At 43.0% G+C, this 12,378-nt stretch overlaps 1 protein-coding gene and 1 long non-coding RNA gene across 2 annotated transcripts in view; both read left to right on the forward strand.

Annotated features, from left to right (window-relative positions):
• The window catches only part of SNTB1 (syntrophin beta 1), a 230,513-nt gene that overhangs the window by 107,614 nt on the left and 110,521 nt on the right, over nt 1-12,378 (forward strand). The window lies entirely within an intron of this gene.
• On the forward strand, nt 1,144-6,917 carry LOC125924440 (uncharacterized). The gene is made up of 2 exons (XR_007458421.1): nt 1,144-3,555; nt 3,999-6,917. It is a non-coding gene; the product is annotated as an uncharacterized LOC125924440 (long non-coding RNA).

Here is a 12,378-nt window from a genome sequence, read left to right on the forward strand (position 1 = left end):
TGGGCCCACAGAATCTTAACTATCATGTATATATCAAACTCCCAAGTCTTCAGCACACCCCCCCCCCACTGACCTACCTGCCACAACCCCAATACTCACCACTGTTGTTTTCAATGCCTTCCCATCCTTTTTTTTTTTTTTTTAATATGGGAGTTTCCTTTTCTTTTTTGCAAGCTCAGTAGTACATTAAAGCCCCAAAATCAAACTTTTCTTATTACATCTTATATAATATATCAAGGTGTTCATAGCAGAAGTGTTTCTGAATCTGTATAGACCACCGTGGATCTAGAAACCTCCTCACGTGGCTAAGTTAAACTGTTACCATCATGTATAAAACTAAAGTCAAACAAACAAATAAACCAACAAAAAAACATGAGTATTATCTTTTGGATGATCTACCAGTTTCATTTGAAAGTGTGGACTTCCCTCTACCACCAAGAGCACCATTTTGGTCATGTTTATTCATCTGTCTGTATCTATCTGTTACCTTTGTCTATCTATCTGTCTGTCTATCTATTACCTCTATCTACTATAGCCTCTATCACATTATCTATCTATCTATCTATCCATCCATCCATCCTTGCTTTTTACCTAGATAACCCCTACTGAAATATTGTTACTCTGGAAGGGTATGGATAAAAAGAGAGATGACCTTGGTGTATTTCAACAGTGCTCACATTCTGCTTTTGAGAAATACAGGAAGTGAAATAGATAGTAATGTTTCAACAGTTTGTTTAAAGGTGGTTGGGAAGGGAAAGTTCAGGGAGGTTGGACTGAATTAGTCAGAGATCTGAAATAGGAAATAAAGTCCTAAACAGTTATGTTATTTTTTAAGTGTACATAGTTAGGCAAAGCAAGAAGGCTTGCCTTTAGCATCCACAACAGACCTAAGAAAACAGGTGTAAGACACTCCTTTTTAAAAGTTATTTTAATGAAAGCTTAAATGTTACCAAAATAATAAAAGCAGATAGTTTTCAAAGATTTATTATTAAAAAGCAATGGGTGTTTATCATTCATTTTGAAGCCTATTTGTAAACCATGAGAGAGACTCATGTCTGAGATCTGGGAAATATTCTCACATTATGTATTTGGTAATGTCCTTCTCCATTTTCTTTGTTCTCTGTCTCTCTGGATCCCCTGTTGGAAAGATGACCACCTCATAGATTGGTTTTCTAAGTCTGTTTTTTTTTTTTTCTCTATTACTTCAGTCACACTTCTTAAAGTTTATTTCTGTGACCCTTCTCATGAATATATTGTGTTTAAATTTTAGCTATTATATTTTAGCTCTTTATTCTCTGAATGTTTCTTTTTAGTGGAATTTTGTTCTTGTTTTATGGATGCTATATTTTGTCTTAATTCTTGGAGACTATTAATTAGGTTTGTTTACTTTTCTTTGTGCTCTTTGTTTTTTCTGTTATTCTTTTTTCTGCTTGTTTGTTCGGATCTTCATCTAACTTGCTGGAGTTTTCCTCAGATGTTTGGTGATCCTTTGGTATCTGCTCATTTTTTACACTGAGAGACAAAGAAACCTATTGGAACCTTTGTGTGGGGAGGGGGGGTTTATCAGTACCCCTGCCTCTGTCTGTGATGCTCCCAGCCCCTGAGGGGTATGCAGAGCCAAGGAGCTCACACTTCTTTGGGATTCTCTCTGTAGCCCATCAGGTTGTAGCATTCTTGGCTCATTCTTTATGTGCAATCGATTACTGAGTTTCATTGCTGTCTGTCCTCCAGGCACATATTGAGCTCTTGCCTCTCATTTTCTGGTGGGCTTATACATATTTTACTGTTTTTCCTTACTGGGATATTTTAAGGGAGAGGAGATGAACATGAATGGCCAAGCCACTGTTTTCCCCCCAAAAAACCTTGCATAATTTGCATCTTTGTATACAACAGAGTGCACAAAAGGTTCATTTTAATGAGCTTAAATAACATTTTCATAGCTTTGTTATTTTTAAGAAAATCTGTTTCCTCCATAGATAAACTTGAGTGTTCATCCTAATTATCATATATTTTTAATCTGTTGGAGATGAATTAGTAAGGTTTCCCTGGCAATGGTAAGCTAGTGAAAAAAAAGGGAATTTAACTATTTTTGGATAGCCTTGAGGAAAGGAGTTGAGGAGAGTGTTCACCAAGCATGGTTCCATGATTCATCAATACACAGTAAGATGAGTTCATTTTAGTTCATTCCTGTACCTCTAAGCACCATTCCAGGAAAAATCTCAGTTTCCCCTCTTTGAAGAGCATTTCAAAAGGTTGAACTTGACCATCTGGGTGCTGAGAGACTTTTGCTAATGTTGACTCTCAATATTTAGGTCTTGATCTTTGGCTCTCAGTACATTAATTGAACTCCATTTGGTTTGCAAAAAGCTGCCCCAGGATTTTCCAGCTGAGATAATGAGCCTCTGAAAACAACCCCACGCTAGAATGCAGGCATCCTCTATTCAAGTGGACATCACCTGCTGTGGGGATGGGAGAAGGGGGAGAGAGGAGGATTCACAGAGCAGCCCTGCCCTTCTTCCTCAACACATGCATGGACTTTTACTCTCCTCAGTGGAGGATGGTTTCATGGCACGGAGAGCTGCAGATACATTTAGACAACACCTACTTGGACATCCAGGTCCCGTGTCTGTTGACAGGTACTTTCTTCGTTCCAAAACAAAACTAGAACAGGAATTTTCACATTGGTGGTCCATTCGACCTGGTTGAGATGTCTTTCTTTTTCTTATATTTCAATGTTTTAGCAAATAGTTCTGACCATCCAGGGTTTTTGCTAGGTCCCGATCTGCAGCGGTTGCAGGGTTCTTGTCTTGGCACAGCTTCTGGTCAGGTAGGGAATGTGTACAAGTAACTGGGCATTCCAAAACAGAACTCTAAAAGGTGATGCAGGTGAGGGGCACCTGGGTGGCTCAGTCGGTTGGGAGTCCGACTTCGGCTCAGGTCATGATCTCACCGCTCATGGGTTTGAGCCCTGCGTTGGGCTCTGTGTCTCCCTCTCTGTCTGCTCCTCCCCTGCTCACACTCTGTCTCTCTCTCTCTCTCTCTCGGATAAATAAACATTAAAAAAAATTTTTTTTAAAGATGATGCAGGTGGAAAGGATGCTCCAGTAGCTCCTTTGCAGGAATACTACCTAATCCAAAGTTCTGATTTTTGGAAGGGGGTGGATGGTGACAACGGGGAATGATTGTCAGAAGAAGTGATGTCTGTGCTGAGACGCGAATAATAAACTAGAAGTTAGCCAGGTCAAAGTTTGGGGAAGGGAGACAAATCGGGTATTCTTGGCAAAAGAGACAGTATGAGTCTAGGCACCGAGGCAAGAAAAAACATAGTTCTGTTAAAGAATCGGAAGAAGTTCAGTCTCTTTGGAGTACTCTCTAAGAAGAATGTGTCAAGAGTCTACAGAGGTGGTCACATTCAGAGCTAAGCCCCTTTATGTTTAGGACTTTATTCTAGGTGGGGTCTATAGCAGGGGATTGACATCACAAAGACCCCTCTGGCTTCATAGTCAAGCATGGTCTGGCTGGGGGAGCAGTCAGAGGGTTGCTGCAGAAATTGAGGTGAGAAATCATCTTGGCCTCTGCTAGAGTAGGACAGAAGCCCTGAAGAGAAGTTGGATGAATTGGAGAGACGTAAGGGCCAGAATCTGCAGGAGTTCCTGAGAAAATGGGCTTGAAGGCCTGAGCTAAAAGAAGGAGTCCAGAACTAGTTTTGCTCTGTCGTCCTTGGACGTGGAGCCACCGTCAGTCATACATCTGGCCCCTATTGCTAGGTGGTTACACTGGCCCTCGGTGAATGGAACCGAGGAAAGTCATGCTTTGCTGAAGGGTGGGAGTAAGCACAAGCATAGGACACGTTTAGGCCTTTGACGATACGGGCTTGATTGACAGTCAGAGTGACTGTCTTTTGACAGTCTGATGTCCTTTACCTGGACTTGCAGGCATGGTGAGAAACAGCAGCACGTCTTGCATTTCTTTTGCATTTGCCCTAATTCTTGGAACAGCATGGAGAAATCGCTCACTGCGTCCAGAATGGCAATTGCACAGATGCTGGTCACAGCTGCCCGTGTCACTCTTGAAGCCTTAACTGAAGAATGTTTAATGAAGGGACCATTTACAGAAGAGCAGGCTGTGTTAGAAGAACCAGCAATGGATGGAGAAGCACCCAGGTCTTAGCAACTGGGAAGCTGCTTCCACCCCAGGGACCGAGGAGAAGAGAAAGTTTCTGTGAGCTGGTGAGGACGGGAGCCCTGGGAGACAGAGGCCCAGGGAGGATTGGGAATAGGTCAGCATCCCTAATCTTCCTCTGTCCCGCCCTAAGGTCTCCTGTTCTTGCTTCTGAGTGGTTGCTGACAACTGGAAGGCAGAGTCTAGGGAGCCTGAGTGATGTGCTTAGTACATCGAGTTTTACTCTTGGAGCACAGAGCAAGGCAGAGAAGGGCAGAGAATGAATCTGGAGAAAGCAGAGACAGAAAAAATAAAATCGCAAAAAGTGTACTTACGTTCTGTCTTTTCGAAAATAGGTCTGATGTATATACAAGTGACAACTATACGAAAAACATGGCTACCTCGAACACCTCGTTAGTGACTGAACCTATATTTATACGGCCCTGCTTAATAAAAGGTGCTGTAGGGGCACCTGGATGGCTCAGTCGGTTAAGTGTCTGACTCTTGGTTTCGGTTCAGGTCACGATCTTGCAGTTCTGGGGTTCAAGCCCCGCGTCAGACTGTGCACTGACAGCACAGAGCCTGCTTGGGATTCTCCTCTCTCTCTCTCTCCCTCTCTCTCTCTCTCTGCCCCTCCCCTGCTCTCTCTCTCTCAAAAATAAATTAAAAAATAAATAAATAAATAAATAAATAAATGGTGCCATGCCTCTTCTAGAATTTTGATCAAGATTTCTTTTAGCCTCGGTGATGCTCAGAGGAAAAGACCGCTTATTTGTCTCAAGCTGGAGGTGCGGAAGGGAAGTGCAGCAGGGAGTGGCCAGGGTGGCTGAGCTGAGAAACGGCTTTCACGATGGACTGTTGTCCTCTCCTCAGAGAGCAGGGGCCAGGGGGTGTGTCCTCTTCCAGTACGACAAAGCTGGGGAGTCAGGTAGGAGTGCTGCCGTCACCCTGCCCCGACCTGATTCTAACAGTGACACAGCCAGAGGCAGACGAAGATGTGAAGAGAGGAAGGGGTATGTTTGAGCAGTAACCATTCATCAGTGGAATCAAAACTGCAAAATCTTTTTAATGTTGTCTCATCTAAAATGCCAACTCACTTACCCTTAATAGACACACTTGCAGTTGTAACGTGGTGCTTTTTTTTCCCTCTAGGAGAAAGCTCTCTCCTCCACTTCTGTTAGGAAACACACAGTAAGGGCCAAGTACTGCAATTTGTTTTCGTTTCCTGTGCTATTAAATATTCAGGCAATCAGGAAATGTTTCCTCATGTTACCTGGAAACAAAACACTAGATCCAGAAGTTCCAATTCTTGGAGCTAGTTTCTCAAGCTCTCTGGCAATATTTTTTTATTAGAGGTGTTATGCAATCTTGAAAAGATGATTGATTTTCAGGCCTGTCCAATCTGGGTTTCATTATTAGCTTTTCTACTCATGATCTGGGTGACTTCAGTCAATTTACTTATCTTCATTGAATTTTTTAAATATATAAAATTAGGGTGATAGTATTTTTATGAATGCGTATAGAATTTTAAGAATTAAATAAGTTGAGGGTGCCTGGGTGGCTCGGTTGGTTAAGCATCTGACTTCAGCTAAGGTCAGGTCATGATCTCACTGTTTGTGACTTCGAGCCCCGCATCGGGCTCTGTGCTGACACCTTGGATCCCGGAGCCTGCTTCAGATTCTGTGTCTCCCTGTCTCTCTGCGCCTCCCCTGCTCGTGCTCTGTCTCTCTCTCAAAAATAAAGAAACATTAAAAAAAATTTTTTTAAAGAATTAAATAAGTTGATATGTGCCTAATGCCTTACACCTAAGTAGGCACTTAGCAAAGACAATCTCCTCCCATTTACCTCTTTTTTTCTGTTCTAGAAATATCTATCTCTCATAAGATCAGCAAAGGATTCTTTCAGTGGCATGACGACACATTAAGAATTTTTTAATAGTTTTATTAAGTGCTGGGAAAGCCCTGGGTAAAATATTGAGTTGAGAAGGTGTAACACAGCTGTTTGGACAGATGAAAACCACATTGTGACTTTTATATGTTTCTGTCTGATTCTGGAGCTATAGTAGCTGACAGTTTGAAGAACTGGGTCAACGTGCAAATAGTATCTTTAGATTAATTTCTCCAGGAAAGACGGAGAAGGGCTTGAATCACTAAGGGGGTGGAATCCTACCACAGCCACATACAGTTTTATAGAAATGTTCCAGTAAGTCTTGATGGCAGGATTCTCTAGCCTGCTGTCAGGTATGTAGGCAAGGAGAGTGACAGATAAAACAGCGTGCATGAGCCAGAGAAGGAATTCGAACCGACATATTTCTGCTGATGCCATAGTCATCCCAGGATCCTATTGACTTCAAGTTGTATTAGGTTTCCAGCCTTCACAAATCCATTATCATCATGTTTGTGTACATGTTGTTCATGGGTGGCCCACGATACAGAATGTGTGTTGTAGTCAATTTTTTTTTCTAGTTCTACAGATTTTTCTACTGTGTTCCTTCCATCTTTTCTTGGACAATCCTTCATAAAATGAGAAGTGTACCATTTGGAGGCAGATGCTTACAGCTTTTGGTGTCATGGAGGAGAGGAGAACTAACTAGTCATATCAGCACTGAGCTAAGCAAACTAACCAAACCTCTGTTACAAACTAGTGTTCAGAGCAGCTGAGAACTAAGGAGATGTGGTCTTAGAAGTCTGCGTGTTGGGGCTCCTGGGCAGCTCAGTCAGTTAAGGGTCCAACTTCAGCTCAGGTCATGATCTCTCAGTTTGTGAGTTTGAGCCCCGCGTCAGGCTGTGTGCTGACACCTCAGAGCCTAGAGCCTGCCTCAGATTCTGTATCTCCCTCTCTCTATCCCTCCCCCACTCATGCTCGCGCTCTCTCTCTCTCTCTCAAAAATAAATAAACATTTAAAAAAATAAAAAAAGAAGTCTGTGTGTTGTAGTGGAAAGAAATTGTGGCTTTGAAAATAGACAGACCTAGGTTTAAACCCCAGCTCTTTGTGATCTTGGACACCTAAGTTTACCCCTCTAAGCCCCAGTTAACCCATCTGTAAATAATAAAATAATGAAAGCATCATGAGAGCCACCTTTCAGAATTTTTACACAAATTAAATGTCTCTCAAGATGACGTGTGTATACCTTCGTGGATAAGGTTGGTTTTATCAAGGAATATATAAAGCCACTGAATGAAAAGGTATACCTTAGGGGAACATCAATTTTGCTCTGAATTTGGGGAGAATAGAATTTATTGTAGAGTTCGTTCACATGAATTTTAAAGCTAAAACATGAAATTTAAAACAAATTTATGCTTGCAGTTATTTTAGCTCAAACTTAGATTCCCTAAAAGTACAAGTTGACTCATTTCAACAGTTAGGAGTTCTCAGAAAGTTGTTAGAGGAACTTATGCATATAGCGATATTTGGTAAATGTTATCAGTCAAGTCACAGTGAAAGAAACAGAAGTCAGTCTAGGTAACTTAAGCAGAAAGGTATTTAAGGAATTAGTTGTCTACCAAAAATGGGAAGACCTTTTTGATTGAGTCTCCATTAATGACCCTCGGGAGTCTTTAAAACTGATTTAATCAGGAAAAAGTAGAGAACCAGGAGGTTGCCATTGGAATTACCAAAACTGTGCAGGACCTGAGGGGTGATCCAGGAATGAGGGAACTGGCACCTTGCAACTGCCTCTTGACACCCAGGAGGCTGGGTGAATGGATGCTGGCTGTCCCAGCCAGCTGCCATCGCTTCTTGCCTTTGACCCTGACAGCCTTGCTTACCAGCAGTGGCAGTCAAAACTGCCACCTTCCTAAGCAAGGGAAGACATCAAGTGTATGTCTGGAAGAACCTAGCATATTTCCAAAACCCTACCTGTAAGGGACTCTGGGAAGATGGAATTTTTTTTTTTTTTTTAGCATTCTACATTGTAAAGAGGGTGCAGTGAGCTTGAGTTACCCAACTCACAGTATCCATCACACAATGTTGGCTAGATGATAGGAGCTCAAGAAATGCTAATTCTCTTCCCTGTGCCTGTAAAGACTCAAAATAAGAGCTTACAGGAAACCCTGAGCCTTGATAAGGTTGGGGGAATTGTGATTAAACTAGTCCCTCCCCTACAGCATCAGTTTTGATGAGTTTTGGAAATAGGTTGTAGTGGCAGACAGTAGGCTCACCAAATAGTCCATTTTTCCCCCCGAATCTCTAAGTCTTATAGTTGTGTTGGGCCTTGTGACTAATTCTGGCTAATGAAATATGAGAAGAGGTGATGTGTGTGCTCCTGAGCTGAGGCAGTGATTGGCAAGTGTGTTCTTGGAGGTGCACCTTTAAAATGGTGGAGTTTCCTTAAGACTGGCTTCCTGAGTGACCTGGTGGAGCAGATCCCCACCCCACCCACCTCAGGCCCTTGGGGGAACATAACATGTTATTTTCACAAACTTTGGTTATGCTCGGTAACTGAGATTTCAGGATAATTTAACGGCACAGCATAAACCAATCTTATTGTGACCAATATGATCATCATGGAAATGTCCTAACAGTGCATTCAAGCTGAGTAATATTTCCTGGGAGATAACAGTCATTCTCAAAGAGCTAGGCATCTTGAGTAAATGCAGTTTTTTCCCTCTCTTTCCCAGTTTTTATAGATTTTTTAAAAAATTTTAATGTTTATTTATTTTTGAGACAGAGAAAGACAGAGCATGAACAGGAGAGAGTCAGAGAGAGAGGGAGACATGGAATCCGAAGCAGGCTCCAGGCTCTGAGCTGTCAGCACAGAGCCTGATGCAGGGCTCAAACTTGTGAGCTGTGACATCATGACCTGAGCCGAAGTCGGACGCTTAACCAACTGAGCCACCCAGGCGCCCCCCACTTTATATAGTTTTTCATGTAGAGTCTAAAAGCAATCATATGGCTTCTTTTTTAGTTGGCATTATCCAAGTGAATGAGCATGACATAAAGGTACCCGATAAAGGACCTTTTCACATTCAGAACATGTGAAAAGCATCCTTTGTTATTGTAGTTATAGGGTTGCTTTGGAAACTGTTTTAATATTTGTGATTAATGCTCTTTCCTGTGGGTCTAGAGGACACCTTTGTCGAAAAGGAAATCTCGCCTCTGTTTGCTTCGGCAAAAGTAGATATAACTACAGTGTAACCAGATTCTGCCCCAGCTAAAAGGCTAGAATTTGTGTGTTTGTTTGTGGCCTTTCTAAATTATAATTACTTACGTTTAAAGACCAGACCACCAATTTTTGGTAAATGAAGAACAAACACGTGAAAATACTTTACTCTTACATGTCCTTACCTTTACTATTCTCTCATACTCTCAACCTTCTTTTTTAAAATCTTGTCATCGCAGCATTGGAATAAAAGTAAAGTGATACAATGTACGTTCAAGTATTTCATAAGCTATGAAGCTAAAGAATGGAAGAGAAAAACATAGCTCACTAAAGAAGTCCACACCTCATCACCACTTCACTGGGGCCCAGAAGAAACCCAGACTCAGCTTGAGTCCCCCATGTGTCCCCCTTTGTAGCTCTTACCGTGTGGTGTTTTTACGTTTATCTGTGTCTTTATCTGACTGACATCTGACTGTCTCACTAACTCCATGAGTGCAGTGGCCTGGTTTGCCTTAGTTTGTCATGTTATCTCCAGCGCCCAGCCCAGGTAGTGACTGGCTCAGGGCGGGCACTGAATAAACGTTCACTGGACAGAGGTGTGTGCAGATGAATGGACCGATGAGGGGATGAGGGAACACAAGGAAGACCCAGGAGATAGGGCAGAGCTCCTCAGCTTTTCCTCTCAGCATTCCTACAGCCTGCATGTTACCACTGACGGGGCCAAACAGATGTTTAGAATTTCTTCAGCTATGACCTTTATGGTACCTTGGAAGTTCCCCAAGATACTCCTGGTCCCCAGATGGAAAATTCTTCTTTATAATGATTGCCTCAGTCAGTATATTAGGTTGCGAAACCGTGAGGCACCATTTCGGAGAGGATAACTACCCTGCACGGTATAGCATTCGTGTTTCTCAAGGAACCAGAACCGTGACCTCTGAACTTATTTGTAAGAGTTGGATGGCTTTAATATTTTGATGAGCTCCAAGGAGCTTCCCTGCTTCTATGTGACCAGTGTTGTGATGGCACTCGCAGCCCTTCAGCTTAGAATTGCTTATGAACTCAAGCCCAGAGGGGCTGGTGGGGAGAAGGGGGAGCCTTGGGGTTGGCCTTGGGAAGGTCAGCATCCATCCCCTGTGTTGGTCCCGGGCCCTGGAGCTCACCAGTCATCACGGGGCTGGAGGGCCCCAGCTGCAGGCCCTTCTGGGAATCTGACAGTTTGTTCTGCACCAGGTTATCCAGAGTCCCTGCGCTGACCTGCCTAGCCCAAGCAGAGAAGCTGGCTTGCAGCCACAGGAAATCAAAAACCCAGGCAGCAAAAGCATTTCAGTCCGGGTCCAGCCAGGAAGACAGACTACTCTGGGCACTTTATTTTATTTTGTTTTATTGGGGGGGTGGGGAGACATTTTAAACAGAGGGAAATGAAAGCAGCAAATCGGTTATGATGGTGAAAGAAGAGCTGAGAAGCCAGCATGGGTTTACCCTCCCTCCTCCCCTCCGGTCTCCCCCGGTGCGTCCTGTGTGCACAAGCCACACGACACACAAGCCTCAAGTAATCATCCCCTCGTAATACTGAGCAAAGTCTCGGAAAGCGCAAGGAGTGGATTTGAGGACAGACAGTCCTAGGACAGGCCCAGGAAGGCACCTGATACATCTCTATCCTTCTGGTGCCTCGCACACAGTAAATGCCCAGTAAATGTAACATTGAACAGAACGAATGATCACGTGGCTCTGACACTCAACTCTGGCTGTCACACGAAGCAAGTCATTTTATCTCTTTGAGCGTGTTCTTGAACGTAAAGTAGAGATGATGTGGGTTCCCCATTTTCGTCCTAACTAGAGGATTCTGATCTTCAGTGTCTTGCTGGACCTCACCTTCACGAGCTTCTGTTCTCATAGTACGAGACTCTCTGATCAGTAGCTTAAATCACCCTGACCCCAGGACTGACTCTGGAAGTCACTCTTTTGAATGAGCCCTTCATATCAAATGGCTTTAATATGATTTATTTTTTTTGATGGAGTGCAAGAAACCAATACATTCCTGATTCATGGCTCTGGTCCCAAATATGCTGCTCTAGGATATCATGTAAGAATATTTAATGATTTATGTCATTATTTGTTCCTTTATTTTTTAAATAGATAATACGTACACATGGTTGACCATGCACAAAAGGACGCACAAAGAAAAATAAGTCCCCCTTTTTTAACTCCCCTATCCAAACCACCTGGTTCTCCTCTCCAGAAGCAACCACTGTTATCAGTTTTCCATGTTAAAATGTCAGTTTAAGGGGTGCCTGGGTGGCTCAGTCAGTTAAGTGTCTACCTCAGCTGAGATCACGATCTCGTGGTCTGTGAGTTTGAGCCCTGCTTTGGGCTCTGTGCTGACAGCTCAGAGCCTGGAGCCTGCTTTGGATTCTGTGTCTCCCTCCCTCTCTGTCTCGGCCCCTCCCCTGCTCTCACTCTGTCTCTCTCTCTGTCTCTCTCTCAAAAATAAACATTAAATTTTTTTTAATTAAAAAAAATTCCAGCTTAAGACAGTTATTTCCCTGAAGTTTCTAGAAGGCGAGTGTGTTAGTTTCCTATGGCTGCAATAACAAATTACTACAAACTGACAGAAATCTATTCTCTCACAGTTCAGGAGAGATTCATTCTGCTTTCCCCAAAGGATCTAGGTAAGAATCCTTCCTAGGTTCTTACAGTTTCTAGGAGTTTGCAGCAAGCCTTGGATGTGCTTGGCTTACAGCTAGTTGTAGCATCCCAACCTTTCTCTGTGTCTTCACTGGCCTCCTGTCTGTGTGTGTGTTTGTATCTCTGTATCCTCTTCTTGTAAGAATACCAGTCATTGGTCACCTAATCCAGGTGTGACCACCCTACTCCAGAATGACTTCATTTTAACTAATTACATCTGTAAGGACTTGAGGTCCTCAGTAGACATGAATTTTGGGGGGACATTATTCAACCCACTACAACAGGTAATGATGCTTCTCAAATGTCCCCAGAGGTAATACTTATATGGTGGCAGGGGTGAGGGCGGGGGCAGTCACTGATTAAAAATACAGATTCTCGGGGCACCTGGGTGGCTCAGTTGGTTAAGTGTCCGACTTCGGCTCAGGTCATG

The sequence above is a fragment of the Panthera uncia genome, chromosome F2, assembly GCF_023721935.1.
Source record: "Panthera uncia isolate 11264 chromosome F2, Puncia_PCG_1.0, whole genome shotgun sequence".
Taxonomy (NCBI): domain Eukaryota; kingdom Metazoa; phylum Chordata; class Mammalia; order Carnivora; family Felidae; genus Panthera; species Panthera uncia.